General features: G+C 41.8%; 1 protein-coding gene across 4 annotated transcripts in view; it reads right to left on the reverse strand.

Annotated features, from left to right (window-relative positions):
- ITPRID1 (ITPR interacting domain containing 1) overlaps positions 1–21,222 on the reverse strand; it is a 208,048-nt gene that overhangs the window by 143,471 nt on the left and 43,355 nt on the right. The window contains exon 1 of one of the 4 annotated variants that reach the window (XM_077491715.1): positions 5,281–5,337. The exons of the other annotated variants lie outside the window; for them this stretch is intronic. The gene's annotated coding sequence lies outside the window, so the exon portion shown is untranslated. Of the gene's footprint in view, positions 1–5,280; positions 5,338–21,222 lie in introns of those variants that run through there. 4 annotated transcript variants of the gene reach the window in all.

The raw sequence follows: 21,222 nt of genomic DNA on the forward strand, positions 1-21,222 counted from the left end.
TGACGGGTGTAGGAACTGTCTTTGCGAGAGTAAGGCCGGAGACAGTATGTGGGAGTGGAAGCGGCTCCTCTGTGTTTAACTGCAAGATGGTCGCAAACCATGGCCTCCTGGGCCAGAACGGCAATACTGCCACGACTGTGGATGTCAAACTCCTCAACCTGGTCAGAAATCTGGCTATTAGGGGCACTGGAGGGAATATGTACCCCAGGTGAAATCTCCAAGGATGGTGAAGACAGTCGATCCCTGCCGCTGTTGGGTAGGCAGTTCTCGCTAGGAAGCGGGGACATTTGCTTTTGGTGTTGCCGCTAAATCTATGTCTAGTGTTCCTCACCTGCGCGTGAGAAGGGCAAAGGCCTGGTGACTGAGAGACCATTCGTTGTTTGATATAAATACTCGGCTCAAGTCATCCGCGAGTTGGTTGTGTATCGATGGGATGTATACTGCCTTTAAATCTGTCAAGTGGACCTACTCCCACTCGATTATGGGTCGAACTTCTTCCATTAGTATTTTGCTTTGGTTACCCCCTTGCCTTTGAACATAGTTTACAGCCACTGTATTGTCCATGCGCAAAAGGACGCTCTTCCCTGTGAGAAGGGGACCGAAGGTTAGGAGTGCTTGGCATGTGGCCCTGAGCTCCAGGATGTTTGAGACTACGCCCTATGGGCGAAAAGACCAACGGCCCGGTACTCCCTGGTGTTGATAGTGTGCTCCCCATCCATGGAGACTGGCGTCCGACGTTACTATTTCTGGTAGTGGGGGTACAATAGGCCGGCGGCGTGTCAAGTTGCTGATTTGAGTCCACCATCGTGCAGATTTTTTTTAGTGACTGGGTGATCGATATTTGCTGTGTCATTGAGGACCCGTTCCATTGTGTTAAGAACGAATTCTGGACGACCCTCGAATTCCATTGAGACCATTGAATCATTAGGAAGGTAGAGGACATTGAACCCAGGATGCTTAAGCACGTTCTTGCAGACAGGTGGTCTGCCGATATGAGCCTCTTTATTTTGTGGATGAGTGGTTGTAGCTTCTCTTGGGGGAGACCTACTGTGTTGGTACTGGTATCCAATTCGGCCCCTAAGAAAACCATTTTCTGCGCTGGGGCCAGGCTCCTCTTCTTCCAATTTATTATCCACCCGAACTGTTGGAGTGTGGAAATTAGTACTGTTCGATGTCGCAAGAGTGTTTCCCGATTGTCGGCTAGTAGAAGAATATTGTCGAGAGTGTAGTGTAGGACTCTCAGTCCTTTCTCTCTCAGAAGTGCTATAACCGGAAGTAAGACTTTTGTAAAGGTCCTGGGTGCCGTTAATCCCAAACGGGAGGCTTTTGAATTGAAAATGTTGTTGGCCTATCGCAAAGCGTAGGTACTTCTGAAAAGTTTGATGCACGGAAATGTGTAAATAAGTATCGGACAAATCGACCGAGAGCATCCAATCTTTTGCTCCTACTGTTAGTAATATTGATTGAAGGCTCTCCATCTTGAAGGATTCGACTAGAATCGTTTGGTTGAGATTTTTTAAATCTAATACCGGCCTCAGGTCTCCTGTCTTCTTTGTAACTAAGAAAAGAGGGGAGTAAAAACCTTCACCTCTCTGCTCCCGTGGGACCTCTACAATTGCCTGCTTCTGTAGTAATTCCGTGGTGTACTTGACTAGAAGCTTCCGCTTCAGGCGCGAGGGTGGTAGTCTGGTGGATCTGTAGTGATTTTTCGGTGGTCTGTGTTTGAACTTGCATCTGTGACCATTTGAATGGTAGATATCGTCCAGGTCTTTTATCCGGTCTATCCATACATGAGCAAATAGCCTCAGCCTTGCTCCTACTATTGCGGGCTGGGCATGCGTGGCAGTAAAAAGATTTCTGTTGATCTCCTGGGTTGGCTGCCTTTGATTTCTGAATTCTCATGAAGGAAGGCTGTGTGTTTCGCCAATTCCATTTGAACGCCTTCCCGGGTCTATAAGATCTTGCATCCCGTTACCTTTCGGGCAAATGACGCCTGAAGGGTGGATTTTTTTGTTGTTTGGGTCTTCTGTCCAACGGTATAAGACCCGATTCCCCCCCCCCCCCCCGTGACCTTTGATATTTGTGGAATCTAATTTCGGACCGAAAAGATTGGTACCATCATAGGGGATCTTGCACCAACTGGATTTAGAGGTTGCGTTAGCAACCCAAGGCTTCAACCACAGCGCTCGCCTAGAGGTTACTGAAGCCAGCATTGCTCTTGTTGAAGATCTTATATCCACTGCAGCCTCTGCCACGAAGTCTCCCGCTAGGCTGAGTTCCTGCAGAGCTGATATAATTTTTTCTTGGTCTGCTGCTTCCAGCATTAACTTTTCCACATTGGAAGTCCAACAGGTAATGGCTCTACCGACCGCTGCCAGAGTGACCGCTGGCCTGCAAGCCCCACCTGCTGCTGAATAGGCTTTTTTAAGATCGAGAACGATTTTACGGTCCATTACATCTTTAAATGTCACAGCATCTTCTATTGGCAAAGTTACGTGTCGCACTAGTCGCATCAGTGAAGAATCCACCACCGGGGCAGAAATAAGGGGGTTCACTGTTGGCTCTTTCAGTGGATAGAGCTTGGCTAACCTATTATTTAGTCCGGATTTTTTTTCTGACTTTTGCCACTCGTCTCTTATAAGCTCTTCAAGTTCTTCGATAAAAGGGAAAACTTCAGGATCTTTTTTCAGGTTAGGAAAATACTTCCTTAGCTTAGGCGGGGCGTCCTTCTCCTCCTCCCAACCGATCGCCTCTTTTACTGATTTTGCAAAGGGCTCTATCAGTGCAAAATCGAATACGGTAGGGGTCAAAGGTTCGTCTTCCCCTGGGGAATCGTCTGGAACTTGAGGGACGTATGAAGTTGAGGCTGAATTAGATGATCAAATTGGTTCATATGCGGCAACCAGCATAATTGACTCTTTAACCGATTCTCTTATTATGTTGGACGCCTCCCTTGCATTTGATTCTTTGTTGTGGGTCGCTTCGTCCAAACAGACTTGGCACACAAGTTTACTCGGTAGCACTTGTGCCCCGAAAACCCAACAGGTATTAACCGCAGGTTGGATATGGTGTTCCTCTCGATGCTGGTGAGAGGACAACGAGTTTCTGCGGTGACGGGGGGAACTTGACTGGCTTCGCTGAGAATGGGATTGTCTTGAGGGGGAACACTCCTTTCGTTTGGAATGCGATGACCCCGAAACTGCCAGAACTACCAGAATGAGAGGTATTAATGACAGTGCTCTCTTTTCTCCTCTTCACTACTTACCGAATCCATACGTCCCCTTAACTTGTAGTTCTTGGATGGTTTACTGGAGAAGCGGTCTCCATAGGGCAGAATAAAGTATACCTATGATTAGAGGTTTAAAATGAGAGCAAATGCAGAGTATGAGCAGCAGGTGCTAGCATAGAGTAAATAGAGAATCTGGCTTACCAGAGGCTAGGACAGACTTGTCTTGCAAGGCAGCAGGCTGTGTGAGCAAACCGGGATGGAGAGTGGTGTATAAATCACAAGCAGCAGCTAAATGAGGAAAAAAGTTTTTAAATAAACCACTGTCGCTGAGGGGATGACATCACCACCGCGTACGCGCCCTGGCTGCCTGCGCCCTGGCTGCCTGTGCCGCCCAGCGCCATCCTGGATACTGGCAAATGAAGGAAACAGAGCCAGTGTCACTTCCTGAGCACCGAGCGTCCTAACGCGGCCGCCATGAAAGAGGGGGCAGCCCGCCGTAGGATTACAGGGCTCAGCATGCTCAGAGGAGGCGAAATTAAGAAGAAAGAGAAAAAAAAGAAGGAAAGAAAAGGTATGACAGCAATCCAAAGTGAAAAAAAGGATACAGTGGATTTAGGAAGAGAGGGGTGGAGACCGAAATTAGATAGGAGGATGACCGCTGCAAAATTTAAAAAACCTTTTTAAGGCTTGTGATAAATGTAAATTTCCTCTACCCCTGAGACCATCAGAGTGGGGACCCCTGTGTTTTAGCTCCTTTAGAGACTGTACGGCCAGGGCTTCCAGGTAGGAGAGGCTGAACCTAGTTGGGGCGATGCGGTAAGGGGTTCCATATTGCTAACCGATCGAACTAACGATAATCCATTCAGGGGAGGAAAAAAAGGAGAATGCAACGGTGGACTCCTCTTCAAATCTTATAGCTAACCAGTCCTATCAGGTTGTGGAGGCGGAGTCACAACCCAATGTGTGTGCTGCCATGGTGCATCAGGAAAGAAGCTGCATTTTTTTTATGTTATGCTATGTGAAAGTGGACATATAAAGTAAATATAAAGTAAATACTATGTCTGTTTTGTTACAAAAGTGGAAAATACACATTAAGTGTCCATTAGGTCGCAGTCCATACAGATTTGCTTTTGGATTTAAAAGTAATGTTAAGGTGTTACTAAACCCAGTAATATTAAAATAGTCCATCCCCTCCCCCGCGGTGCCTATAGCTTATAAATCATATTATAACATTAAAATACTGCCACTATATACCTTTTTGAAGGATCTGTATACCACAGTTACATAATAAACTGTACAATTTCTCCAGTACGAGAGTTCAGGAAGGAGGAAATTTCCACTGCAGCCTGTATATACGCCCACATGTGTGATGTCAATATCATGTGACCTGGCTAGCTCTGATCAACAAGTAAATATTCTCTCCAGCATAAAAGACACAACTGAGCATGTGAAGGTCAGCTACTCTGCCTGTGTTAGCTGGCTTTCCCCAGATAGACAGTGCAGGAGGGGGAGGATCTATGCATACAGGATAAAACAGCCTTTTTACACAATGCAGAGGATTAACCCCTGAAGTGCCACAATGAGTATTACAAGCATGCTGCATACACAGACTGATTTTACTGTTGTGGATTTAGTAACAATTTAACACAGACCCTAACTAGACTCCAGGCAAACAGCTAAACACATAGAAGAATGTGAGCTGTTTTACTGAACAAAGAATTTGTATTTGTGTTCATTCAGTTCTAGGATTAGCACAGCTCTGCAACACAGAACAGCTCTGTCTGGCAGAGGATGGAAACGGACCTTTTTCTGCTTCCATTTTATTTCACTTACAGGTTTCATCCCCTCACTGTGGCTGGACAATGACAGAAGAAACAGCACACAGATGAGTTCATCTCCTTGCACCGCAAACATATTTGGTTCTTGTGTTGCTTCGTACACCCTGTCTCTGAGCTCTGTTGTACAGTAAGCTGAAAGAGGCTATTACTAAGTCAAATTCAGTTACTTTGCTTGTTTTAAAAAAAGAAAATTGATGGTGTATTAATACTTACAGATCTGCATTCATTTGGACGTTACATCTGCCTGGAATTCAGCTTTGACAAGAACATCAAACATATTTTCCCGCATCATGAAAGAAAGGGCAAAGCTCAAGTAGTTACACTAACTTCGTCTGGTATTTACTTTAGCTTTCTAAAGAAGTACTACATTAACTTTCTAAAGAAAGTTTTTGAGAAAGGCTTGGCCAGGTTCTGGGGTGGGCTTGCAACAAAGAAATTACAGTTTGGGAGGGACAACCAAGAGCACGGCATTAATTAAAATATAGCTTTGCTGCTCTTATTACATTAAAATGTTAATTTATAAAGTAACAAGGCAAAGGATACAACACAGGCTTTATTAAGCCCTCAAGCACCTTACAATTTACAATACAACAGCTTGTGATGTGAATAAAAGAGCTGAGAAAGAAGAGTCAAAACAATCACTCGTCACTTTTTTTATGCTTATTTTTCTAATAATAATTGATTAATTTAATTTAAATGTAATAATTATTTTACTACACTTATAAATGCCATAGTTTAGGAAGGGCAGGGTATCATTCATTCTCTGTGTGTTATTGGAATTTTGTTAGCTGGGTCTAAAAGCATAACTGTCAACTGTCCCTTATTTAAAACCAAATCCCTTTGCTCCTCTTTCCTCCTCAATTATCCCTCTTTTTGGTCTGTGTCCTGATTTCAGAAAGTTGCTGACAGTGTGCATTGCGTGTAATGGTTCATTTCATGCATTGGGTGGGGGAAAAAAAGGGGGCAGGATGATGCAATGCAGCAGGGAAAATTCAGCAGTTGGAACCATGGCTCTCAATTGTTCTTTATGGCTACTCCCAGCAGTCCTCCCTAAAGTGTTGTGGGCATAAACATTACAAAAAAAACAAAAAAACACACACACTGCATTGAATGTACTTTTGCATCCAATGCATAGTGTGGCAGCAGGCAGGTGAAGTCACCTGGTTGTATCCAGGATGGTAAATATGTGTGTCCTAGATTCAGGCTTTATGCAGACTTTTACAATTAGAGGGGAAGAGTTAATGAGCCCAGCTGAAGCAAGTGGGCTCATTAAGGCCTCTACAAAAAACCCCAGCATGCATAGGGAGATGCTCCATCCTGGAACCAGTTTTGTGTTGTATAGACTGGGGAGTGTGTCACCTGTACTGTGCGGTGAGTTAACGCCTGTGTGGCAAAACCTTTACAACAAAGGCAGGGACTGGTACAGCACAAGGCTGTACCCAGTTGTTAGACAGGGAGTCTATGTGTGTAGTTAGAGGTCAAGCTGACCAGGATTTATTTTCTTGTTTTATTTTGTTTGGCTGTTATATGTATCACTGCATGGAGCATAAATAAACCGGATCTTTTGTTTTTTGAACCTACACCGCTGTCTGCTGTGCCTGACTTTGTGTTGTGAACCCATCCAGGGGGTCACACACACCCGCTGCCGAGCTAACCCCTCACAATAGTGATAATATTATGTTTAAAACCCTTACAATCCACTTTTTGCTACAGGTAAGCCTATAATAAGACTTACCTGTAGCTACCCCAAATAACTCCTATACCTGCGCGGTTTAGGAGATATCCCCTGTCATCGGCACATGCGCACTGAAGCAATGGCACATACATGCTGTTTGCTTCAGTGAGTATGGCGTTACTGGCGGCTCTCGCACGCATGCGCGGGAGTGATGTCATTGCGGCTCCGGCCAATCACTGCACCGGAGCTGTGATAACAGGAAGTAACTCCGGGGAGAAATTTCGCTGGCCGGTGCTGTGTACGGGCACCACAGTGGGGGCTTTGATCTCAGGTGAGTATTAGATAATGAGCTAGTATGCTATGCATACTAGCTCATTATGCCTTTGTCTTGCAGGTGTTTTTTTTTTATTTTTTTATTCATGTGGGTTTACAACCGCTTTAAGGCCTCATGTATACTGCAGCTGATGAATGGACATTTAGGAGCAGTTGGGCGTTTTTTTTAGCAGCCCCTGAACTCTCCTCTATGTTATCTTATCTGTACATGCACCCTAAGTGGTTTATAGTAGTTTTGCGTCAGATTAATTTACTGGAATTTTTTTGAAAGCAGATAAATCGCGTTCAGGATGGTAGTTTACTGGCATTTCAAATGCCAAATGCTTGTAACTGCTTGTAAACTCGTGTAAAAGCTGTAACCTGAGTATAGGCACGTTTTCTTTATAAACGCTTTTAAAGGAGAACATGTAAGATATGGGAATAACAAAATTTTCCCATCATTCTGTCACCAGCGGGGGGGGGGGCAGAGACAGACAGAGAGAGACAAACAGACAGACACAGCGAGACAGACAGAAACAGAGACAGAGAGAGAGAGATACAGACGGGCAAAAAGGGAGACAGACACAGAGAGTGAGAGACAGACACAAAGAGAGACTGACAGAGAGAGAGATATAGACAGGGAGAAAGAGATTGACAGAGAGAGAGAGACACAGAGACAGACAGACAGACACACAGTGAGGGAGAGAGACATACAGACAGAGAGAGACAGACAGACAGACAGAGAGAGACAGACAGACACAGATAGAGATAGGGAGAGAGAGAGAGAGAGAGAGAAACAGAGATAAGGAGAGTCAGACAGAGAGAGACACAGAGAGAATTCATAGTTAATCCATAAGTACTGATTGTTTTTCATGCATTGTGGGCATTTGGGAGGGTCTCCTGAGGTTATCTTTAAAAAAACGAAAAAAACGCGTCTAACCTCAAATGCTCATAACTGCTAAACTCACATAAACTCGGTATGTAAAAGCTGTAAAACAAATTTTATGTTATTTTTAATAAATTATACGTTTCTACACATGAGTCCCCTTTCTTCCCCTATGATCGTTGGTATTGGAATACTATGTGAGGCTGAACTACTGGAAAGGAGCCATATCAGCAATTTCCCCTACATGTGTGTCTGACCCTGAGGGGTCTTCCATCGAGGTGAGAGGCTGGGGGAAACGGGGGGGGGTGCACTGGTGGAGCACTGAAGGTGGACTGTCCCACATATCTTTGTGAAGCACGTTTTTCATCTATGTTTACACGGCATGATTTTTATACACATCATCACGTTTGGATATTGAGTTCATTGAACAAGCACTGGAACATTAGTTTGAATATTTATATCTGTATATGGACATTTTTTTTTCTCTTTTTTAGATAATTTTTATTGTGATTTAGTTACACAGTATTTTGCGATTTTTGCACATTCTATGCGATTTTTATGTATCACTTTGGATATAGGTGATTTTGCACTTCTCAGATATTATACACAATTGTGTTGTGCATGTGTACGGAAGCACAGTATTTTGTTATTTGCACATTTATTTTGATTACAGCTAGTCATTTATTTCACTTGTTAGGCATTTTATTTAACCACTTAACAACCGCCCATTGCCGATTAACGGCTTTAGGGCGGTTGTTTAACTCTGAGAGGCCGTTAATTAACGGCCTCCCAGAATACTCTGCAGTATCCCGCCATTACTCTGCAGTACCCCGCCATTACTCTGCAGTACCCCGCCATTACTCTGCAGTACCCTGCCATTACTCTGCAGTACCCCCCAATACTCTGCAGTACCCTGCCATTACTCTGCAGTACCCTGCCATTACTCTGCAGTACCCCCCATTACTCTGCAGTACCCGCCATTACTCTGCAGTACCCGCCATTACAATTCAGTACCCACCCATTACTCTGCAGTACCCCGCCATTACTCTGCAGTACCCTGCCATTACTCTGCAGTACCCCCCATTACTCTGCAGTACCCGCCAATACTCTGCAGTACCCCCCAATACTCTGCAGTACCCTGCCATTACTCTGCAGTACCCTGCCATTACTCTGCAATACCCCCCAATACTCTGCAATACCCCCCAATACTCTGCAATACCCCGCCAATACCCCGCCAATACCTTGCCATACCCAGCCATACTCGGAGATACCCAGCCATACTCGGTGATACCCTGCAATACCCAGCCATAGACGCCCCCCCACCCCTCACCACCCTCCAGTGCTTCTACCAACTCGCCAGTACGATCAAAGCCAGAATCTTTTTTTTTTTTTTTTTATTTCAGGCTTCCCAGCCTAGAGGTGAGATGTGGGGTCATATTGACCCCCAGATTTCACTGTAAAGAGGACCTGTCACCCCATATTCCTATTACAAGGGATGTTTACATTCCTTGTAATAGGAATAAAAGTGATCAAAAACTTATTTTTGGGGAAAATAAAATAAATAAAGTAAAATGAACAATAAAAAAAAAATAAAAAATTTAAAGCGCAAAGCGCCCCTGTCCCCATGTGCTCGCATGCAGAAGCGAACGCATACGTAAGCCCCGCTCACATATGAAAACGGTGTTCAAACCACACATGTGAGGTATCGCCGCAAACGTTAGAGCGAGAGCAATAATTCTAGCCCTAGACCTCCTCTGTAACTCAAAACATGTAACCAGTAAAAAAAAATTAAAGCGTCGCCTATGGGGATTTTTTAAGTAGCGACGTTTGGCGCCATTCCACGGGCATGTGCAATTTTGAAGAGTGACATGTTTGATATCTATTTACTCAGCATAACTTCATCTTTCACTTTATGCAAAAAGTGGGCTAACTTTACTGTTTGTTTTTGTTTCTTTTAAGCACAAAACTGTTTTTTCCCCCAAAAAAACGCGTTCGAAAAATTGCTGCGCAAATACCGTGTGAGATAAAAATTTGCAATGACCACCATTATATTCTCCAGGGTCTTTGTTAAAAAAAAAAATATAATGTTTTGGGGTTCTCTGTAATTTTCTAGCAAATAAATGATGATTTTTACATGTAGGAGAGAAATGTCAGAATTGTCCTGGGTGCTCCAGAACGCCTGATGGCGCTCCCTGCATGTTGGGCCTCTGTATGTGGCCACACTGTGTAAAAGTCTCACACATGTGGTATCGCCGTACTCGGGAGAATGTGTTTTGGGGTGTAATTTGTGGTATGCATATGCTGTGTGTGAGAAATAACCTGATAATATGACAATTTTGTGGGGAAAAAAAAAAAAGGAAAAAAAATCTTGATTTTGCAAAGAATTGTGGGAAAAAATGACAACTTCAAAAAACTCATCATGCCTCTTAATAAATACATTGGAATGTCTTCTTTCCAAAAAGGGGTCATTTGGGGGGGTATTTGTACTTTTCTGGCATGTAAGGGTCTCAAGAATTGAAATAGGCCGTCAGTCCTTCAGGTGTGATCAATTTTCAGATATTGGCACCATAGGTTGTGGACTCTATAACTTTCACAAAGACCAAATAATATCCACCAATTTGTACTTATTTTTACCAAAGATATGTAGTAACAGAAACAAAGAAAAATTCATTTTTTCGCAGAATTTTCGGTCTTTTTTCTTTTATAGCACAAAAAATAAAAAACTGAGAGGTGATTAAATACCACCAAAAGAAAGCTCTATTTGTGTAAAAAAAAGGATAAAAATTTCATATAGGTCCAGTGTTGCATGACTGAGTAATTGTCATTCAAAATGTGAGAGCACCAAAAGCTGAAAATTGGTCTGGTTATTAAGGGTGTTTAAGTGCCCAGTGGTCAAGTGGTTAAAAAGGTAGCGCTACATACTTTTTTATATTTATTTGATTAGATAGTGTGGAGAACATTATTTATGTTGGCAGCTTCCTTTGATATTGATTATTAGAGTAGTTATTTTTAGGATAACATTTTTTGGGTTGTGCGCACTAGTACCTTATTTGTAAAACAAATGTTTTTCACTGTCGGTTATCAGCTGTCAGAGTTTCCAGCGTTCAGAGAAGGTTTTCAACTGCCCTATGTATATGAGGGCCTACCCTCTAAAATGGCCTTTTAACACAACTGTATGTCTGCATGAGAGCTACATTTTGGGGCTGAACACAACCCACACCAGATGTATGCACCTTTCAGACTGATTTCTTAAAGAGGAAGTAAACCCTGATGAGTTTACTTCCTCTTTTTTTCCCTGCAAAGGTAAAGCATAATGGACTACTATGCATCTCATAGTAGCCCATTATGTGTCACTTACCTGACACAGGAGCCAGCGAAGTCGCGCTGTCCCCTGTAGTCCGCCGCATCCATCTTGCTAGTGGCGTCTCGCAGCTCCGCCGCTGTCATTCGGCGAAGCCGCGATGACGTCACTCCCGCGCATGCGCACGGGAGTCGACAAATGCGGCAGCTCCATTTTTGGAACTGCCGCGTTCAGTGCGCCTGCGCGCCGCTGTCTACGGCGCATGCGCCGTAGACAGCGGTGCCCGTTTTCGGGCAAATATCTCCTAAACCATATAGGTTTAGGAGATATTGCTTGGACCTACAGGTAAGCCTTAATCTAGGCTTACCTGTAGGTCAAAGTGGTTTGTAAGGGTTTACAACCACTTTAAAGAGTGTAACAAGCTAGCACGGCTTATTTTGAATGATTTTTACATAGCAATTTAGGATTATTAAAAAAAAGTTGCTAACATTGCCATGAACAATTCTTTACATATCCAAAATGGATGTGCAGACGTTCGTAGAAAATATTGTATACCAAGTGGACAAGGTCCCAGTGCAACTTCAGTTGTTTTCATCTTCATTGGTGTTATAAACTGTATTCTATAATATATTATTTTTCTTAATTTGGTAATGAATACAGGATACTCCTTCTTACTATGGCTCTTGACAGCTTGTCTAGTTGCATTCTGAAAAGTCATCAATAATGCGCCACACTTCTAAATAATTTTTACTAAACACTTTTTGTGGCATTTCAGCACATAAAAGTGTGTGCATGTCCCGTTTGTATGAGAAAACGTTTCCCCATAAACCATACTGGCACAGAAACACAGAAATGTTGGTCTCTTTGTTGAATGAACGCTAAATGCATGTGCAAAGTCAAGCATGTTTGCATTTTTGAGGGGAAGCCTTTATTATTGAGATCATTTTTTTTTTCAGTTTAATATGTCACAATCATGAACTGGAAAGAAATATTTACGGACACACAAGTGTTTTTACTAACTATAATGCCAGAGGCATAGCTTGAAGCTTGTGGGCCCCCCGATGCAAAAGATGACCTGGGCCCCCCCCCCCTATTTCTAACGTGCATGCAGATACATTCACCGCAAGCCAAGATACTCAAAGTGGCTTAAGAGTTTTGAGTTCCCAGAGTTTCTCTTTACATCAGAGGACAGGGATTACCACTGGAGAATAAGAGGACAGGGATCACCGCTGGAGAATCAGAGGACGGGGACCCCTGGCAGGTCACTTGGCAGAGCTCTTTTCCCATCCCAGCACTGTATACAGCTCCCCCGCCCACACTACACAGGGCTGAAAACACATTCCTTTACACACAGTCTGTCAGTCCTCACAGGAAGTATCTGGCTTTTATGTTGCTGACCTGTGAAATTCTCTGGTCGGAACGGCAGTGTAGTTGCAGTAGTCAGATACAACCTGTGCAGATCATGGCTAACTGGCTGTGTTAAAGAATGTGATTTTAGCCCTGTGGAGGAGGAACAATATAGAGTGCAGTAATGGGAAAGGAGCTCAGCAGCCGGGCATTGCATGCAGGGTGGAGGGGGTGGTCAAGGGGCTTTGGGGGGCAACTTAGATCTGGAAGGGCAAAAAGCCATGTGACACAAAAACTGGAGCCTGCAGTCCTTCAGGGGCCCCCCAAAGAGGTGTTAAGGGATTTGTTTTAGCAATTTCTGAAGGTTTCTCTGTCAGTATTGGCAGGTGTTGGGGGAAGGTCACCTCCCAGAGGTGTGTGTCTTTCCCCCAGTTGTCAGGGAAATGGGGTAAGTAGACATCCCAGGGTGGGGGGTACAGAGAATCCCAGCTGGTGACTAGGAGATACTAAGCAGTGTCATACCTCACCAGTGACATCGGGCCCATCGTGGCTACAGGACGGCACTCTCCTCCTCTTGCCTTGCTAAGCATGGTTACCATTCCATGTTGCCAGCACACAACACATACACTTCCCCATCCTAAACTGTTCTCACATCGTGCTCCTCTCCATTCTGGAAATGGCTCACAGCTTCTCCCCTGCCAATGGGAACAGAGGGGTGTGGACTGTGGAAGGCAAAGTAGAAACCCAGTACTGGAGTGTGGCTGTGGGGCCCTAGGGCAGATCGGAGCTGGATTTTGTGGAGGATATGATAATATGACAGGGAGGCTGCAAGGGCCCCCTGGAGCTAGGGACGGGGTTGCAATTGTGACCCCTGCACCCCCTTATGCTATGCCCATGTAGGATGCAATTCAAGACGGAGAGACTAGGCAGGTTTGATCCTCCCAAAATATAAATGAATCTCTTCACGACCTCCCATCCTAGATATACTGTGGTTTGGCTAGGTACGTGATCTGACACTTTCAGGTCTGGGGCGCATGCACTTGATGTCCGCGGCACCCACTGATTACACAGGCAGAATGATAATCTGCCTATGTAAACAAGGCAGATTATCGTTCTTTCGGAAGGTAAGGCATTGATCCTGTGTTTCTGCAAAGCAGGAACATGGATCTTTGCCTTCCCCTCAGTCAAAGCACCTGCCCCATAGTGAGTAAGCACAACCTAGGCACACAGTTAACCCTTTGATTGCCCTGGATATTAACCCCTTCCCTGCCATTGTCAGTACAGTGGCAGTGTATACTTTTTAGCACTGATCACTGTATTAGTGTCACTGGTCCCCAAAGAAAGTCAAAAGTGTCAGTAAGTTGTCCGTTTTGTCAGCCGCAATATCCCAGTCCCACTATTAGTTGCTATTCACTGCTATTACCAAAAAAAAAAAAAAATATATATATATATATATATATATATCCCATAGTTTGTAGATGCTATAAGTTTTGTGTGAACCAATCAATATATGCTTATTGGGGATTTTTTTCTATAAAAAAAAATGTAGCAGAATACATATTGGCCTAAATTTATGAAGAAAATAGATTTTTTTTTAAATGTATTGAGTATGTTTTAGAGCAGAAAGTAAAAAAAATATATATATTTTTCAAAATTGTCGGTCTTTTTTTGTTTATAGCACAAAAAATAAAAAATGCAAAAGAAAGCTCTATTTGTGGAAAAAAAAGCACAATACATGTATTTGAGTACAGTGTTGCATGACCGTGCAATTGTCAGTTAAAGTAACACAGTGCTGTATTGCAAAATATGGGCAGGCCATGAAGGAGATAAATCTTCTGGAGCTGAAATGGTTAAATCTTTACTGAACAAGCTGAAGTTAGAAGTCGGTTGAAGGATCATAAGTATAAGAAACTTCACTACATGTAGTACGTATATGTATAGTAGTAAGTATAATGTGGATGCATTTATTTCTTGTACATCTAAATATGTAGTTTACCTTCTTTAATGTACTCATGGTAAGCGAAACTTAGGCAGAACTACAAGGTGCTTGAGAGACCGTTTAAGAGAGTATGTTTACACTATCAAACGGGGGTTTAAAAATCATAGCCTCTCAGCCCACTTTAGGGATTTTCATGGGAAAGGATCCTAGGGAAATCTCATTCATAGGGATTGATAACTCAAAGTTGCATTAGAGAGGGTATAACATAACCAGGGAGGCTTCAAAATTAAAGATGCAGTGGATTTTTTTATTTATTTTTTGAAATAAAGATTTATTGTATAAATGTAAAATTACAAAAGTATATTAACAATTTACATTTATATAAAGAAAAAACTGTAGAAATGCATATAAACAATGATATGTTTCATATACTATAAAATGACTGTATCCAGATGCATAATCTTTACAAGTTGGTCATTTAAATATACAGAAAGAAAAATAGTTTGAGTTTTTAGGTTATGAGTAATTGTAACATTAACTTGTGGGGAAGTTACTTGTTATACGGACTAGGTTAATCCTTGTCAGATTTTACTAAAAGTAGTGGGGGGGGGGGGGGCTGAAAAGGGGTATTATTGATTGAGTTATGATTGCTAAATTCCAAATTGCAAATGTTTCTGGGTAACATACTGGTCTTAGTTTGTAGGCTTATGTTTCTGTTAGTTTAGTCTCTTATATTGATCAGATAGTTTGAACATGTACTATGGTCTCTATATTTTATGGAATTGTGTTGTAGTTTCTTTTTTGATAGCGACTATATCATTGTCTTCCGTTAGCCAATCTTCTAGTTTTCCATAGTGGTGGAATTAATAGACATGTGCATTCGTTTTCGAAACGATAACGAAAGCGCAGAATCCGAAAAACGAAAGATCCGACATAAATAAATGCTTTATTTTCGTTTTCGTTGTTACAACAGTTCGATATAGAATAGGAGATTCGGCGTGACTCTGCCAATAACAATCTGTGTCTATTGAACCTGTGGTCGAATGTGCCTAACCTCTATTAGTCCAAGATTATATAGAGAAAAGATTCGACAGAGAAAAAATATTGGACATAGAGAGAAAAGATTCGACAGAGAGAAAAGATTCGACAGAGAGAAAAGATTCTGGAATTGGGTGGGGGAAGTAAAATAAAAATAATGATGATGATGAATGTTATTGGCTGATTGTAACCAAAGAGGAGGAGCAGTAAAATAGCTAGAACTAAGTACACACGTACAGCCAACTTACGATAGCTAGCAGAGAGAGACACAGACACTGAATCATTTCAGACGACAGTCAATCTTAGCTGGTCCGTTTGAATTGTCACTTGTCAGAGAACCCGAATTATTATTAAGCATAAGCACAGCAGCAGAACAATAGTGAATAAAGCTACAGTTCAACTTAGCTTTTTCCTAATAATCTGCTGCTATTGTGTTAGTTTGAGAACCTTATAGTGATAAAGTGTTGCTGCTAGTATTGTTGTGATAGCCTCAGAGGCTGCCTGTGTTGTGGGGGGGATTTATTATTATAGACTCTTGTTACCTGTCTGATCAATGATCGCTATCACCAGTCCATCAGTTTCTGTTTGAACGAGTATATAATATATATACAGAAACACTTGTAGATGGCCCAGGAACGTCCTCCAATGCCTCCATGTCACTCTCACAATGGGTTGCTGCCATATTTGTTATTAGTCACTCACTATCTGACACCTGACACTGTGAGACTTAGACCATTCATTCAACATGAACGACAGAGATTCGACAAAGCAATGAAAAACACACATGTTTATAATAATATTCGACGGAGCCTCGAAACTGTACGACACGGCAATTGTACAGTTCCGGAGTCAAATGCTCCACCTATAGACTATATAGAGTTTAGCAGCTCTGTCGAATCTTCTTTATACATTCGACAGACACCATAAGCCTTCAAAGACAGATTCAACCATAATTCGTGTGGATTTTCGGACGAATGCAGTTTTTGAACGAAAAACAAAATAAATAAAAACGAATTTTGGGAGTAACTAAATACATTTATTTTTCAGACGAAAACGAATTTCCGAAATGAAATATTTCACTCTGCACGTCTAGGAATTGATGCCTTGGCTGCATTCAGGAGGTGGCGTGACAATTAATTTTTATACTTTTTGTAGGTAAGTTTGTTTACGTGTAGTAGGCAACATGCTGTGTCAAGTTTTATGTTTGTGTTAGTGATATGTATTATCCATGTCTTAAATTGTTTCCAGTACATTTGAATCTTCTTGCAAGACCACCAAACATGTAGAAAAGTTCCTCTACTTTTGTTGCATCTCCAGCAGGTGTCTGGATCTTGAGGAGACCAGGATTTGATTTTAGCAGGTGGAACATACCGTTGGGCGAGTATTTTGTATGATATTTCTTGAATTCTAGTGCTCAGGGAGCATTTGTGGTTAAAGGCAGCAGCTTTTTCCCATTGCTCATCTGAGATTTGGGTTTGGAGCTCCTTTTCCCAGATTTCATTAAATCTATCTGGTGAGTCGGAGGTTGGCTGGGAGATCCAGCTGTAAGATAATGAGGTTGCTTTTCATAGTGGAGTTTGAAAGTTTGAAAAACAAATTTGTTCGAGATTTGTGAGTGGTCTTGTCATTAGATCTTTTTGTTTGTTATTTTGGATGAAATCATGTATCTGTAGGTATGACCAGAAGGTTGGGGTTTTCATATCGCATTCGTTCTTTAAATTTGGGAAATATTTCATGTTTCCATTATGTAAACATTTTAAGTCTAAAAAGGGTGTATTTTCTGTGATTTGGGGTATGGTATTATTCTCTTGTCTGGGGCGAAAATCCTGATTGGTTGTTATTGATGATAAGGGGCTTGAGTATGTAGAGAGTTTGTGTGAGAGGGCAATTTTATGGAATATTTTTAAGGTAATGTTTATTAGTGGGTGGATTTTAATTATAGGTGGGTAATGCGAAGGGTTTGACTAAGGGAGATACTGTATATGTGAGTTTGACCAAAATCTTTCAAGTTCCACCCAATATTTTCTCTTATTGTGGCAATGCCAATCTATTATCCTGGCCAAGTTTGTTGCATAATAATATTTTTTTAAGCCTGGATACCCATCCCTCCTTTTGACTTGGGTAAGTAACAGTTTCATTTGGATATGTGGTTGTTTATTTGCCCAGATGAAGTTTCTTTGGGCTGCCATTTTTTAAAGAAGGCAGTTGGTATTTCTATTGATAGGGCATGAAATAGGTAGACTAGTCTTGGCAGAACGGTCATCTTTAAGATGGCAGCTCTGCCAAACCATGAGAATTTTTTGGAATTCCAATTTTTTAAGGTCACTTTCTATCCTTTTTAGTAATGGTTGAAAATTCTGGTTATAGAGGTGTTCTAATTTTGGGTTGAGTTTGATACCAAGATATTTTAATGCTGTTTTTTCCCATTTATAAGGGCAGTTATCAATCACCCACTGCTGTGACTTGTTTGAGAGGGTCGAGCTCATAGCTTCAGATTTACTTTGATTAATTTTAAAGTTATAAAGTTATCTATAGTATTAGAAACATTTGTTTAAATTGGGAAGTGAGATATGTGGTTGGGTTACATAAAACAGTAAGTCATCAGCATAGGCCGCTATTTCATAGTCTCTTTTACCAAAATTAAGTCCATGTATTGCGCTTTGTTGGTTTATTGTCTTAATTAGTGGTTCTAAGGTCAGAATAAATAATAGTAGTGAAAGGGGACATCCTTGTCTGGTTCCATTTTTATTATTATTGGATCGGAGTAGGTGTCATTGACTTTAATTTGTGCTCTGGGGTCATTGTATAGGGAAGATATCCAATTCATCATCTTTTGGCCGAGACCTATACATGTGTGCAAGTAGCGAACATATAGTCCCAAGGTACTCTATCAAAGGCCTTTTCAGCGTTGGTGACAATAAAACGCATTTTTTTTTATTGTGTTCTGTGAAATAGGTTAAGAGTTTCTACTATGTTATCTCTCGCTTCCCTCCATGGCATAAAGCCCAACTGCTCCGGTCCGATAAGTTTCTCCAGAAATGGTCTAATCCTGTTGGGTAAAATTTTTGCAAGAATTTTTAAGTCCAAATTTAATTGAGATATGGATCCATAGTTAGCACAGTCAGTTGGGTATTTGTCTGGTTTTGGTATTAGGCCTCATGCACACTGGATTTTTTTGGACGTTTTTACAGCAGCGGTTTTTGGCTTCAGATGTTTTTTTCTACAGCCAATAAACTCCCCATCATGTTATCCTATGTGTCCATGCACACATAGGCTGTTATCAGCAGATTTTGTCTGGGGTATTTTTTTGTCTTTAACCACTTGACCACTGGGCACTTAAACACCCTTAATAACCAGACCAATTTTCAGCTTTCGGTGCTCTCGCATTTTGAATGACAATTACTCAGTCATGCAACACTGGACCTATATGAAATTTTTGTCCTTTTTTTCACACAAATAGAGCTTTCTTTTGGTGGTATTTAATCACCGCTGGGTTTTTTATTTTTTGTGCTATAAAAGAAAAAATACCGAAAATTCTGTAAAAAAATGAATTTTTCTTTGTTTCTGTTAGAAAATTTAGCAGATTAGTAATTTTTTCTTCATAAATTTTGGCCAAAATTTATACCACTACATATCTTTGGTAAAAATAAGTACAAATTGGTGGATATTATTTGGTCTTTGTGAAAGTTATAGAGTCCACAAGCTATGGTGCCAATATCTGAAAATTGATCACACCTGAAGTACTGACGGCCTATTTCAATTCTTGAGACCCTAACATGCCAGAAAAGTACAAATACCCCCCAAATGACCCCTTTTTGGAAAGAAGACATTCTAAGGTATTTAGTAAGAGGCATGATGAGTTTTTTGAAGTTGTCATTTTTTCCCACAATTCTTTGCAAAATCAAGATTCTTTTTACTTTTTTTTTCACAAAATTGTCATATTATCAGGTTATTTCTCACACACAGCATATGCATACCACAAATTACACCCCAAAACACATTCTGCTATTACTCCCGAGTATGGCGATACCACATGTGTGAGACTTTTACACAGTGTGGCCACATACAGAGGCCCAACATGCATGGAGCGCCATCAGGTGTTCTGGAGCACCCAGGACAATTCTGACATTTCTCTCCTACATGTAAAAATCATCATTTATTTGCTAGAAAATTACATAGAACTCCAAAACATTATATATGTTTTTTTAGCAAACACCCTGGAGAATACAATGGTGGTCTTTGCAACTTTTTATCTCGCACGGTATTTGCGCAGTAATTTTTCGAATGCTTTTTTTTGGAAAAAAAACAGTTTTGTGCTTAAAAAAAAAAAAAAAAAAAAACACAGTAAAGTTAGCCCAATTTTTGCATAATGTGAAAGATGAAGTTACGCTGAGTAAATAGATACCTAATATGTCACTCTTCAAAATTGCACACGCTCGTGGAATGGCGCCAAACGTCGCTACTTAAAAATCCCCATAGGCGACGATTTAAATTTTTTTTACTGGTTATATGTTTTGAGTTACAGAGGAGGTCTAGGGCTAGAATTATTGCTCTCGCTCTAACGTTCGCAGCGATACCTCACATGTGTGGTTTGAACACCGTTTTCATATGTGGACGGGACTTACGTATGCGTTCGCTTCTGCATTTTTTGATCACTTTTATTCCTATTACAAGGAATGTAAACATCCCTTGTAATAGGAATATGGCATGACAGGTCCTCTTTACAGTGAGATGTGGGGTCAATAAGACCCCGCATCTCACCTCTAAGCTGGGAAGCCTGAAAAAAAAAAAAAGATTCTGGCTTTCATCGTATTAGCGATTCGGTAGAAGCACCGGAGGGCGGAGGGCGGCAGGAGGGGGGGGGGGGTGTCTATGGCTGGGTATTGCAGGGTATCACCGACTATGGCTGGGTATCTCAGAGTATGGCGTTGCAGAGTACTGCGTTGCAGAGCATTGCAGGGTATTGGCGGGTGTTGCAGAGCATTGCAGAGTGTTGCAGGGTATTGGCGGGTGTTGCGGAGTGTTGCAGAGTGTTGCAGAGTGTTGCAGGGTGTTGCAGAGTGTTGCAGAGTGTTGCGGAGTGTTGCAGAGTGTTGCAGAGTGTTGCAGAGTGTTGCAGAGTGTTGCAGAGTGTTGCAGAGTGTTGCAGGGTGTTGCAGGGTGTTGCAGGGTGGTAAACGGGCGCGATGAGCGGCTGTTTACCGTGATTCGTGATGCGCCGGGTCCACTGGACCCAGCGGTCACGGATGCTCTCGTGTGCGCGCCCCAGGGGGCGCGCGAGAGCAGAATTCTGGGAGGCCGTTAATTAACGGCCTCTCAGAGTTAAACAACCGCCCTGAAGCCGTTAATCGGCAATGGGCGGTTGTTAAGTGGTTAAAAAAAAAAAAAAAACAATGGATTCTGAGAGGAGTTTTTCAGCTGTTTTCAACTTAAAAAAAACGCTGATAAACGCATCTCACCAGCATTTGACATTTTGGACCCATTGAAAAAAAATACGCAAAAAAATGCTAAAAGCGCTAATAAATGCTATTGCAAAAACATTGAAAAACTTACTGTAAAGCTACTGCCATTTTTATAACGTTATTTTAACGTCCAGTGTGCATGAGGCCTTATGGTTATGTATGCCAAAAGGAATTCACAGTGGATTTAAGAACTCA

The sequence above is a fragment of the Lithobates pipiens genome, unplaced genomic scaffold (assembly GCF_037356315.1).
Source record: "Lithobates pipiens isolate NorthernLeopardFrog02 unplaced genomic scaffold, aLitPip1_a1.2 Scaffold_19, whole genome shotgun sequence".
In the NCBI taxonomy this organism is placed as follows: Eukaryota; Metazoa; Chordata; class Amphibia; order Anura; family Ranidae; genus Lithobates; species Lithobates pipiens.